Source organism: Protopterus annectens, chromosome 2.part0, assembly GCF_019279795.1.
Source record: "Protopterus annectens isolate FY-2018-M chromosome 2.part0, PAN1.0, whole genome shotgun sequence".
Lineage (NCBI taxonomy): Eukaryota > Metazoa > Chordata > Ceratodontiformes > Protopteridae > Protopterus > Protopterus annectens.
This window is the reverse complement of record NC_056728.1, coordinates 1,435,192,605-1,435,206,648: the sequence shown is the minus strand read 5'-3', so window position 1 is coordinate 1,435,206,648 and position 14,044 is coordinate 1,435,192,605. Positions and strand designations below refer to the sequence as shown.

The 14,044-nt window shown below is 37.1% G+C and overlaps 1 protein-coding gene across 1 annotated transcript in view; it reads left to right on the top strand.

The window, feature by feature from the left end:
• LOC122793530 (bifunctional heparan sulfate N-deacetylase/N-sulfotransferase 3-like) overlaps nucleotides 1-14,044 on the top strand; it is a 1,344,847-nt gene that overhangs the window by 1,205,223 nt on the left and 125,580 nt on the right. The window lies entirely within an intron of this gene.

Here is a 14,044-nt window from a genome sequence, read left to right as displayed (position 1 = left end):
GAGTTATAGACTTCTTTTACTTCAGAAAATGTGTATTAATTCATATGCTCTGATTCTGTCAATTTTTCAAGTTTATAGCACTAATATTTTAAAAGTGTCCCTGATTGTCCCTGATTTTTCTTGACTTGTCCCTAATTCTGTTGAAATTTGTCTCAGATTGGTTGAGAGGTCTCACAGACAATTACAGTCTCTAATGTCAGCCATTATAGAGTTTCATCTGTCTTATTGATATGTTATTGTTGAGAAAATACATTCTGATGCAAGACTTGTTCTTCTGTTAAGTCCCCAGGTAATGCAAAGGACTAAAACGTTGACATGTTAATGAACTGCTTCCTGTGCCATGGGTACAGGGTTTGAATCCTTTTGATGTCATTGCTAAAACCATTCTGTTAGCTGTGCACGTGATTTGTATTGAAACGGTGTTCCTGCTTTCTAGTGTTCCTTTTCCTACTTCTTATTATTCAAAACATCCTTTTATACAGCAAAACCTGTTGTTCTACTCACCTTTTAAGTAGCTTAGGGTAACATTAAAGAGTGTCCCTTTTGTCTGATGTTCCTGTCCATGCATCTTGTGTTTTTTGTGCAGCAAAGCTTGTTGTTCTAGTAACTTTTAAATGATAAGGGTAATGTAGTGCATGGAGCATGCTGATTAAACTTTGATATCTGGAAAAAGACAATTCAGTTAAGCACTTCTATAGTGCAAGACACGATCTTAACAACTGTTAAGCACCTCTTGCGACAGTTGTTAAGATATTGTATCACTCAAGGCAGTTAAACCTGCCCGTACTGACCAGAAAACCACAGCAGAAAAATAAAAAAAATGATTTCTTTCTGCCTGCTGTCTGTGCTGGCAGTGTGTTCCTGACTTTTTCTAACATAACAGAATCTCTTACACTGTCTTTCTGACAATGCTCACTATGTGCTTTATGACTTTGAAATCTGGAAAAACACTTAGCGATTTTTTTTTTTTTTTTACCATAACTAGTAGTACATAGAACAGATTAAGCTTCACTCTCGAAGTGAATTTCTTGGCATCCACGTCTCAAACACATAAGCCAGTTATGATTGGCAACCCACTCGTAATCTTATATGTTAAAGAGTGACCTTAGTGGCTAGTGTCCCCACATACAACTTGCATATTTCTTATTGCAAAACCTATTGTTCTATGAGCTTCTTAACTGATGAGTAATATCAAAGAATGCTCCTAGTGTTTAATGTTCCTCGTACATTATTTTTGCTTCCACACTTTGATTAACTTTTAAAGTATTCAGTTGTATCTCCCCACATGTTACTCAGTTGCTGTTCTGCAAATGAGCTATCACACTCTTTGATTAGTACAACAAAGATTTATAACTATCTTTAAAATTTAAGAATGTCTATCTGGCCCATGTTATGGCCGAACATTGACTAGCCCGCCTACATGATCAACAAATTTAATGAATAAATAAATATATACTTACATAAATAGATAAATAAAGTGAATAAAAAATTCCATGATGTCTGGTGTTTGACCGCAGAATTATAGAGTTTGTTTGTTAGTCTAGAAGAGTTGAAAGGTATGGCAGCCCCTTGCAACACACACGTGCATACACACACACACACACACACACACACACACACACACACACACACACACACACACACACACACTCACAGACAGTCCCTCACACACACGCAGACACTCTCATAGGATCATAGGAAGTTACTAGGTTATTGGCCCTGAGACACTTATAAGCCTAGCCAAGAGTTTAGCCTATGTATAGACAAATCAGTACCCAATGCCCCTGTCCAGCAGGGACACGGGTGGAATCCCAGGGATGCATTTTCTATTTCTCATCCAGTTATCCAGGTTGCACTTAAAAAGGGGTAAAGAGGTACTCTGCTTGACATGGAGAGGGAGTCTATTCCACAGATGGGGGAGTGTCTGGGACACAAATCTGTCTCACCAGCAAGTCCTATTAATGTCACAGCCAAGGCTGAGGCCACATGTGTGGGTTACTCATGGAGCTTGACTTGTGGATATGCAGCAGTCCCATCAAGGTGGGGTCCGAGATCGCTTTGTATGCCAGAGAGAGGTTACCTCTGAGGAGTCTGTATGAAACAGAGTAGAGGGATAGGGTATTTAGCCTATCTGTGTATGGTAGATTTTTGAGGCCCTAGACTCTCCTGGTGTGGAACCTCTGTGGTCTGTCCAGCTGCTACATGTGCTTTGCGAGGTACATGCCGAATGGGGCAATGTATTCAATAATGGGACTTATAAGGGAAGAATACAGCGATGTCATGACCTCCTTGTCCCTGGATGAGATACTCTTATTTATGAGGTGGACTATGTAGAAAGATTCCATACAGTGGAAGCAACATGGTGGTCAAAAGCTAGGTTGATATCAATCTGGGTGCCCAAATCCCTCAATACTGACTGCGTACTTAGGACATTGTTATTAATGTGATAATTTGTGGGGACATCACTCTCCCTGAAGGGGGGATGATGCATTTTTTTGTATTTAGCTTGAGGCCATGTTTCTGGCACCAGTCATTTGTTTGGGTGACCCCCTCTTGGAGGATGTCCACATCACTAGGGGAATTGATGACAGCACCCAGCTTGCAGTCATCTGCAAACTTGTTCAGCCATAGCCCACTGGTTTTGGCCTGCACCTCAGAAAAGTATACCCCAAATAACAGAGGACCTAAGACCAAACCCTGGGCTATGCCACTGGATACGGGTCTACTGCTTGAGGTGGCTTCCCTTATTTTGACTAGATGGGTTCTATCAGTGAGCCAGTTAGCTACCCATCTGGTAACATACGGATTAATGCCTAGTTGACAGAGTTTATCTATTATACTCGAATGGGGAATAGTGTCAAAGGCTTTGGCCAGGTCAAGGTAAGTGGTGTGCACTGCATTCCCCTTATCCATGGCTTTGGTGACTGTCTCAAAAAAGTCAACCAGATTTAACAGACATGACATCCCCTTGAGAAAGCCAAACTGTGTGGGATCAAGTGCTTGGAGGTTGCCAGTGTCCTTGTTAATAAGGTCCATGATAATCCATTCCATGGCCTTGCAGATCAGACTAGTTGTTTATATCAGCCAGGTCATATCCCTACAAACAAGCACAAGCTGCCATACACATACACACACTCAAAATGCTTCCCACCACTACCTTTCCTTAGATGCTTTCCTGATCTTACGTTTTACACAGTATCTCCATTGATTACAGCAGAGGATAGCAGCTTTTTGTCTCTGGTCATTAGCATGGCCAGCAATGATAATTTACACAAGTGCATAAATGCCTTGCCACAAACACTTCTCAGGTAAAGCATATGGCAAATAATTGAGGACTGCTCCCTTGGAAGGACTCAGTAGCTTGTAACATGGCTGTGGAGACAGTACATTGCTGTGATTTTGCAGACCTTGTAGGATGACTGTATAGTTCCTCTGTGTGAATCCCAAAGGGCTACTACTACCAGAAAGAAAACATCCATGTTAGGGCCTACCACTGTTTGTAGCCCTTTCTGAATCCTAGCCTTTGTCTATGATCTGGACAGAATACAAAGTATAAAAACATGAAAGGCAATTCATTAAAAAAATAATTAAAACCCATGCATGCAACAGTTTGAAGAAAATACATAAAGTAAGCAATTTAATTAATGAACATTAGAAAGTTGCCTATATCCTAGGTAAGTCTAAACTCACTTGTACAATAAAAAAATATCAGTTGTTTCTTTTTTCAGCTGCATGATCAGACTTTGCTCCTCAACCCGTGGAACATATATTCAAACTCACTTGCATTCCTAACATCAACAGTGAAGGAGCTCCAGACCATAAAACTCTTGGCCCCAGTGAAACATGCTTAGGTGACACTGAGAGATTTCTTAACACTAGGAGACATTAAGGTTTTACACACTTAAAAGTAAGGGGAAGCAAAATGTATTGTAAAATCATATACAACTAAATATTTGTGTTATCTGACCATTTTACCCACTTACTTAATATAACCAACCATGAGACTATGCAACTTCAGGGTACATTATCAATATTCAAAATATTCACATAAGCTTCATTTAAATGGGTGTCAGTCTCATAAACAAATACCCAGATTATGCCATGATGATTTAGGTCAGTCAGTCCTTCCTTTCCTCTTGATCTTTCTTTTCATGGCTTCTTATTCTGGATAGGCTCTAATTTACTTAGTCTGATAAATGATCAGTATACAAAGAAAATGTGGACACATGGAGTGTTATTCAATTTACAAAAACAAAACTGACAGTGAACAACTGGACACATGAAATGTTGTTAATTTTCTAATAAAATACTAAACCAAGAAATTATGATTGCTTTCAATAATTAAGAAGCAGACATTTATTGTGCATCAGAATTACAACATCTTGTCATATCACTACTGTTTTTCATGCTTAATGATGTTATTTATTCATATTATCCACTGTATTCCTTATGTTCTATTACAATTTGAATATTCAGCTGGGTACTATTGATGAGTAAAGTAGATTAGAAAGAGAATGAAAGAGAACGTAGTCTACACTTCAGCATGTCAAGTGATTTTTTTTTCTTTTGTTTTAGTTTGCAGCATCAATTCTTTCACATATAAGAATGATACACAAAATGTTTTGAACTAGTATTTTTGATTTGTTATCAGTTGACAAAGTTGTCAGAAGAATAGCTTTAACAATCTGATTAGACACTTCAAATAAAAATAGTAGCATGAGCCATTTTGTGTGCATTGGATAAATTCTTTCTACCTACAGATGCCTTTTGTATCATGTCATCCTTTTCTGTTACTGTTTCTGAAGCTGGACACTATTAGCTTTTCTAAATCAGGATCCAGTCTCCGAGATGAACCAGATTTATAGCTCTAAACTTGATGTATCAAACCTCTGAATCATAGAAAAACTCTAGTAATTCCAATGGAAAACCCTTAATGGCACAACTTTGGGAGTCCCAAGTACTTCTTAACTTTAAAATAAAAGGCTTACTAATTCAGGCATATTATACCAAAGCTCAGGTCAGTAAATCCAAAAGACCACAAACTGAAGTGGTTCTTACTATAGAAAGAAAGGTAGTTTTATTCCCAAATGATGAGAGCTTTCACCTTAAGTGTAGGGCTTCATGAGATACATATATATATATATATATATATATATATATATATATATATATAGAGAGAGAGAGAGAGAGAGAGAGAGAGAGAGTCCCCTTTAGTAGATCCAATGTTTACAAGTTCAAACCACATATGGCCGAGACCATATGTTCGAACTTGTAAAAGTCCATTTGGACTGAATGGCGATCTCCATACAGTGCAGAAAGGGAAGATTTCCCATTTCTGCAATGTAGTGCGATCTCGGAGTTGGTATATTTAAGTAAGGGGGATGTGGGAGGTGCAGGGGGCATAGCCCCCCTGCTATAGATGTTAGTTTTGTGTTTTGTTGTTTTATGTGTTTCTACTTCAGTGTTCAAACTTTTACAAGTTCGAACATATGGTCACGGCCATATGTGGTTCGAACGTGTAAAAGTTTGAACTACTGAAGTAGATCTATATATATATATATATATATATATATATATATATATATATATATATATATACATATGTACTATATACATACGCACTCATTTTCAAACACAGGGGTTAACTGGTAATTAGTATATATATCTGGATTGGCTGATAGAGGATGTGACTGTATTGAGGAAAAGGACCAATAGTTTGGAGCTAGGGGAAAGGAAAATGACTGGCTGGTCAGTGCTAATGTGCATGAATGGAATGGGTGAAAGAAGTGAATGCTGATTGGTGGAGGATAAGTATAAGGGAGAGTGTAGACTGGATGACAGTAAGTTAGCAGTTTCCAGAAATACTAGGATTATTTGAGGGTTGCACACTTTTATAAAGCTTCTTCTCATAGAATTCAATGAACCATTCAGGATTAACACAGAAACATAAGAATGAAAATAAAAATACAAAAATAAATTCACACAAAGTTTTTTTTTTTTCTATGCCAGAGTGTGGGCATTTACATTTTGTTGTTCCTAGCATAGCCTTTTCATGGCTTAGTGCCCTTCTTTCTGCTGGCAGGGAAGCTCTGAAGGACTTCATTCCCAAACTTGTCTTTTTGTCAGCTGCTTAACAGTTTAGGAGTGAGGAAGGTGCTCTGAAACTTTGGAAGCTGGCTGGCAGTTATATACTTGGCCATCCTTGAATGCAGTTCCAACTATTCCCCTGACATTATCAAATACCGGACATTAAAAAAAGTGCCCTAATAAATTCAAACAGCTGAACCCAACAACAGACTTAAGTACAAACCCACCACTACGAAATATGCACCTATCATTCCCAGCAGAAACTGAATTCAGTTCCAGCTGCAGGCAAAGCAAGAGTCCAACTGCATTTTAGCATAAATGTTATAGTATTACATTAAATGTTAATAACATTACATTGAGTTTGATATGCAACTGTGAGAGAGAGAGTTCAAAAGGGAGCCACTTAGCAAGACTCTAGTACTTTCCCTGTAAGTGGTTTTATCAATTCTACTATAGAAATATGCAAAATGGGAAATAAATAAGGAAGCAAAATACAGAAATACGTACTAACCTACCAGCATAGAATTAAATAATCAGTAATATGTAAAATATCATGTGTTACAAACAGTAAATGTAATTGATAAAGCAGGCACAGACTCACAGCTCAGAATTTATATCTGTGAATGGACTTACTTGAGGCCATTCCTGAAAAACTCATTGTGGTCAAAATTTACATAGTTCTATGATGCTCTTTATGTACCATGAGACATTTAATCCTGGGTCTTAGTAGTCCTTTAGGTATAAAATCCATTCCAGCCCTCTCTTCTCTAGCAAAGCATCTGTTTTGCCTTCCAAAGGCCATCATAAACCTATTCTATGACACAAGAAGTGAGTTTTGTGTAGTCTCTACAGCTCAGCGTATGTCTGATGAATGATTTAGTCATATCTTACTTGCCAGTGTCAGTCATGTGATTAGTAATTCTCTTTTTGAAGAAAAGGGGTTAATGGTCCTTCCAATGTAAAATGCCCGACATCCATCACATTTAGTAAAATAAACAACATAATAGGTATTATATTCACTGGGTTCCTTTTGAAGACATGTGACATTGTTGCCTCACAGCAAGAGATTCACTGGTCATGTAAAAGAAAGATGCCAATATTAAAATGTTAGGAGACATGGTGTGTTGTTGCAGATATTCTTGAAATCAGAAATTAAACATCAGAATTCAACCCTGGTAAATAGGTCATTATACATAAGGGTTTCAAAACTGTGTCAGTCTGCCCAGAGCATAAATGAAAGATCACTTACCAACTTGCCATTTATTTCCATTCTTTTACACTTTTAATTTTAATTTTACTTGATTTTAATTTACTTTTAATTTCCTATGATTTGTTTGATGATAGCAGACACTTAAAAATGAGAACAGCTGATGAAAGATCAAAAATAGTGGCTGCCATGTAAATATGTCATTGGTTAACAAGATTATAGCCTACCCACTGTTTAAGGTAATAGTATCAAAAAGTGTGTTTGGTGTGGTTATCAGCTGTAATTAACCTGGATAGGAAAGATGTCTATAAATGTCAAGCTTAAAGAAAAATGCATTGGATTTCTTGAATATCAGCACAGAAACACTGATAAACTCTAGACTCAATTGTGTTGTCCATCAGAAGTGAGCTGTTAACCAGCATCTAAATGCTAACAAAACTCAAACGGATCATTTTTGTATGGAATATAAACTGAATGCAGTGTATGGAGGAAAAACACAAGGATTTTATTTTAATATGTCCCCACTAATAAGCATGTGAAGTGCTATATAAACAGTGGTGTAATTCAAGGGGATCACTGTCCAGCAGTCACAGATAAATATCTAGTGAAATCAAACACTATACTGCATTTAAGGTTATAGGTTTATAAAGAAACATCATCTCACCAGGGCTGTAGTATTAAATATGAATTCATAGCACAAGATATAAAACCACAGACTGTTTGATGTTTCCTGAGTCCTCTATGTTTCCTAGAATAGACAGCCTTATGTTATTTTCTAATCAGCTTCTTTTCTTTTCTCAGACAGTTAACCCATGTAATACAACAAATGTTGCTGCCACACCAGCGCTTCATTTAAGTAGTACTGGCCTGTTACCAAGAAATATAAAATCTGATCACAAGATGACAACTGCTTGTCCCACTTACTTTGCCCAGCTCCATGCCTAACTGATAAATAGCAGGTTTTCATTACCAATAACTTCTTTTTCTTCTCAACATCCCCAACATCAGCGCACTAGAATTACATTGTCTGTCCCATGAAGTCTTGTTTTTTCAGTGTTCTTTATTCCTCCTATTACTCAGGGAGGCTGTTTTGAGTAACCCAACTCTCCTTTCTGAAAAAAAACTTCCTCATATTGTCATTAAACCACTCAGTGCCATCTTTAGGTTATGCCAATTACTTTGTTCTTCCTACAAAACTCTTCCACTACCATCTTTAGGTTATGACACCTTCTTCCCATAAAACTCTTCTAAAAGTATTATTTTTCCACTTAGCTTACTCCTTTAATATGTTTGAGACTTGCTATCATTCCTCACCCCACCTTCCTTGAAAGGACTTGTATTATATTCATAAAGTTTTTTTCTTTATTATTGTTTTACCTTCTAAAGCAGTGACTCTATGCTTTATGAAGTGTTCTAGATGCTGTTCTGCAAGAAAACAATGATGCCTACAGTCTGCTACTGAAACAGACAGGCAGTGAGATAATTAGGGTATGTGTGCATTGTTATAAGATGTGAGGTTATAACTGAACATTATAACATGATTTACTTTGAAAAACATGTTCATCGGACATTGTGTTATAGTTAATAATCATATCACGGCTAATAGGAATTATCAGTATGCCATCTTAATTGTTATGAATACATTTTAAACCTGACAGGATGCATAAGGTTGTAATAGTGATGTGCAGTATATAAAATAACACAACTTAACAATTAGAAACATGAAATGCATAGGCTGTTAGTAACACAATGCCACTCTCAACAGTGTTACAAGCTGTTCATTCATTATTGTTCTAAGACAAATAGGAACAAATTTTTTTGAAGAAATTAGATACTGTTGTTTGTGCTGCCATGTCTGGCTGAGTTTTTGTACATAATTTCAGATTAACCTGTGTATTATATACCAGCATGAGTAGCTATGACATTGTAAATAGGTTCTTACATGTTGATTTATGATCTTTTTGTACAGAATGTTTTAAAGACTTGAACAGTGTCCTTTTACATTATTAACTGTGAATCTTTGTGAAGAAAGATTCTAAAGGCAAACTGTCTCAAATTCAGCTGATCTGCAGATGATGTCATTGAAATGTTGCCAGTTGCTATGTGTTACTGTCAGAAGCTGAAAGACCGGAAGGAACTAGAGTAAACAGCTTTTGATTTTCAAAATATATAAACAAGCTAGCAGCACCAAGGTGTAATAAGCACAACAGCCAAACAAAATAAATAAATAATTATTTAATGGTCCCAAACCAGTTTCGGCAAAACTGCCTTCCTCAGTGGGATATATAACAATAATGTAATCATTCCATTTATATAGAACAGTCCCTCCAATGAAAACTCAACCTTACAAATTATGTCATTTCCTATAGCAAATGTAAACGCATTCACCTGAAAATTTTAAACAACTAATATTCAATACTAGTTTCTTAAAAATGGAAATCACAAATTTTATAAGTGATCATTGAGCCCCGGTGAAAAAAGACCCCCCCCCCCCAATTTTATAATCCAATATTTCTCCTTTTTGTTTAGGATCAAATGCCAGCCCTGCCTATTGCTCTATTACCATGAATCCTATCTATATAATCATAAAGTAAAACTGTGCAGTACAGTGGATAGTTCAATGTCTATATAATGCATTCGTCAATCTCTTGTTACATATATCACTCCGATGCTCTGACATACGAAGACGCAAGGGACGTGATGTCTGGCCTATGCAAAAAGCCGAGCAGGTACATGTCGCTAAATATATTACCCAGTCCGTTCCACAGTTTCCAAATAATCAAATATCAAAAACCTGACTCGTGTTTTTGCTAGTAAAAATTGCTTAGACTTAAATATATATTGACACGAGGAACAATGGCCACAAGGGAAGGTGCCCAGCAATCTGTCCCCAGCCATGGTTATCTGATGATAAACTACACCTCCTGTACTGGTACATTTAAAGTGGGAAAAATGCAATCCCAATGTCTTTCCTCTCCTGTATGAAAACTGACAATTAGGACCAAGAGCATGATGCAATTCATCATTGGCCATTATACGACGACCCCCCATTAATATTCCAAAATGTGCACGCTGATTGGTCAGCGTGCACGTCGTAAATCTGACTTATACTAATGGAAAAAGGTCCGGTCGCCCAGACTTTTTCCATTAGTATGTCTTTTTTTACAGCAATGGAGAACGCAAGATCTCCATTGCTTTTTAGACACTGTCTCGCTATGTTAAAGGAGTTTAACATAGCGAGACAGCTTTTAAAAAAGTAACGGAGATCTTCCTTTCTCCGTTGCTTTTTTAAAGCTGTCTCGCTATGTTAAACTCCTTTAAGAATTTGTGTGGGGAATTGAAAATGTATGAGGGTCAACCTCAATACTCCATCTGCCTCAACAAGCTCACAAGGGGGCTATTTACCTATGAGAAGCAAATTAAAGAAAAGAAAATGCAGACGTTCAACAGGGATTTGACTGAGCATCAAAGGGGAGACCATCAAACCTATGGGGGCGACCAACAGAAAGAGACCCAGGTTTATTTTCAGGAAAACAGGGAACACATACAGCAGTACTTCTGTTGATGAGTCCTCAGCTACGGACACGGAGTATGCTAATATATGAGACTCACCTGACCCAAAGAACCAGCATAGTTCAGACCACCCTTTAGACATGGCAGGAGGAGGGGTGGGAGAAACCACAAAAATAGATACAGTGGAGGGTCTGCTTCAGACTCTAATGCCCCAGTAGTGAATGCTGATTATAATATTTTAAACATTTCCAATGTTGAAATTACCTCTGAACAAAAACAACTTCTTAATAAAGGCTTAAATTATGTTGCAGGCTTTTTGTGGATGAAACTAGTATGGTTACTGATGTACATGATATTTGTTGTAGACTGAATCTAAGACTGTTTTTTGGTTCTAGGGAAGTCTCCCAAAGATTGACTGACTTTATGTTCTTAAAATTTGAGTTTATGCCTCCTATGAACAAGCACATGTCCATATTTTAACAAGTTGTGCTCAGGGATATTCATTTTGGATTGGGTCAGTATATTCCACTTGGTCATAATCTCATGGTTGGGGAATGACATGCCTTACAGGAACTTAAGAGTAACAAAAATATTGTGATATTACCAGCTGATAAGGAAGGAGCGGTAGTCATCATGAATACGGATTATTATCTGGGGGAGGGAAATGGACAGTTGTCCAACCCTCGACACTACATGTATATGCCTATTGACCCCACACCCAATTTTAAAAGGGAAATTGACTCTTTCCTAAATGAGGCTGTCGAAGAAGGGATTATCTCAGATTCTGTGAGACTACATTTGATTGTTTCGGATCCACAGAAACAGATATTATATCCATTACCAAAGATACATAAATCCCTGCCAAACCCCCCTGGTAGACCAATAGTTTCCGGTAATGGTTCATTGATGGAACCTCTTTCTCTATTTCTGACCCAATATTTGAAGCCCCTGTTAAATTTGATTCGTGCCAGAATACAGGATATGACACAATTCCTTAAAATATTATCGGATACCTATTTGGAGCCAGATTGGCATCTGTGTACCCTTGATGTAAAAGCTTTATACACTAACATTCCCCACTGGGCTGGGCTCCAGGCCTTACATTACTGGTTGGATCTAACTAATTTGTATCCAGCTGGTTTCAGTACATTATTAATATATGTGGTGGAGCATGTACTTAACAAAAATGTGTTCTATTTCCAAGAGGATTGTTTCTGGCAAAAGCAGGAAACCGGGATGGGTGCATCTTTTGCACCCATCTATGCAGACCTGTTCATGGCATATCTTGAGGAACAGTTGAAATATGACCCCACTCATAAGATCTATATGAATGAACTTGATATTTGGAGGAGGTATTTCAATGATTGCTAGTTTGTGTGGCGGGCTGATAGGAAATATTTACTGGAATCCGTTCAGTATTTGAACAACATTAAATGGGGAATAGTGTTCACGTTAAATTTAGATTACTATCAAATCAATTTTCTTGATGTGACAAGTTATTAGAAATTGTGACAACACACTTAGAACTCAGGTGCTTTGCAAGTATCCCCAGTATAATAATCTGCTTTTTGCCACTAGTATGCATCCGAGCGACACCATCCGCAACATCCCAAAGTCCCAGTTCTTATGTATAAGAAGAATTTGTTCTACACCGGAGGATTATGTTACATCTCAACAAGATCTTATTAACAAATTTAGAGTTAGGGGGGGTTATAAACAACATGATATTATAACTGCTAGTAATTGGGCCTCAGATTTGGACAGGATGCAATTATTGGAATATAAAGACAAAACACAGAGGGTGGAGTCTGATAATATTAGGTTTGTAACCACATACGGGCATAACGTAAATTTGATTCAGAGGGTTATTTCTAAACATTGGAATATGTTAATGGCCAATGATGAATTGTATCATGCTCTTGGTCCTAATTGTCGGTTTTCATACAGGACAGGAAAGACATTGGGAATCGCATTTTTCCACTTTAAATGTACCAGTACAGGAGATGCAGTTTATCATCAGATAACCATGACTGGGGACAGATTGCTGGGCACCTTCCCTTGTGGCCATTGTTCTTCCTGTCAATATATATTTAAGTCTAAGCAATTTACTAGCAAGAACACAAGTCAGGTTTTTGATACTAGATTCTTTGGGAACTGTGGAACGGACTGGGTAATATATTTAGTGACATGTACCTGCTCAGCTTTTTATATAGGCCAGACATCATGTCCCTTGCGTCTTCGTATGTCAGAGCATCAGAGTGATATATGTAACAAGTGATTGATGAATGCATTATATAGACATTGTACTATCCACTGTACTGCACAGTTTTACTTTATGATTGTAGATAGGATTCATGGTAATAGAAGCAATAGGCAGGGCTGGCATTCGATCCTAAACAAAAAGGAGAGATACTGGATTATAAAACCGGGGGGTCTTTTTTCACAGGAGCTCAATGATCCCTTATAAAATTTGTGATGTACATTTTTAAGAAGCTAGTATTGAATATTAGTTGTTTAATTTTTTTCAGATAAATGTGTTTACATTTGCTATAGGATATGACATAATTTGTAAGGTTGAGTTTTCATTGGAGGGACTGTTCTATATAAATGGCATGATTACATTGGTGTTGTTATATATCCCACTGAGGAAGGCAGTTTTTCCGAAACCAGTTTGGGACCATTAAATAATTATTTATTAATTTTGTTTGACTGTTGGGCTTATTACACCTTGGTGCTAGCCACTTGTTTGTTTATTCCTGGTTTGGTTTGGCCCTGTACCTGCCATACGTGTAGACATTTCTCACTTTACCATTTGATTTTCAAAATATGAAATGAAAATTAGAACTGGAAGAGTTGTGACAGGCTAGTCTAGAAAAGAGACTTTTGAAGTCAGTTGTCAGTTTAGTTACAGTTATCAGTTGTTCACAAATGTACTGTGCATTGGATACCCAAAAGGACTCACCAAGAACTGTAAGCCTGCATTTGCTCTGGTGTAGTAATTTAGTTTAGATTAGGGACAGTATTCTTTAGTCAGATAGGAAATTATAACTAATCAGTTATATCAAAGTTTTTCTAAATGTTGGATTTCTGTCCTTCAGTATTGATTTCATTTTCTTGGTGATTGAGTTATGTTTGTTTATTGGAAATTACTGTTTTATATTTTTAATAATTTTGCTCATTATTAAATATTTTTAGTAACTTACATTGTGGCTGATCAGTCAGTGGTTTCTTTAGTGA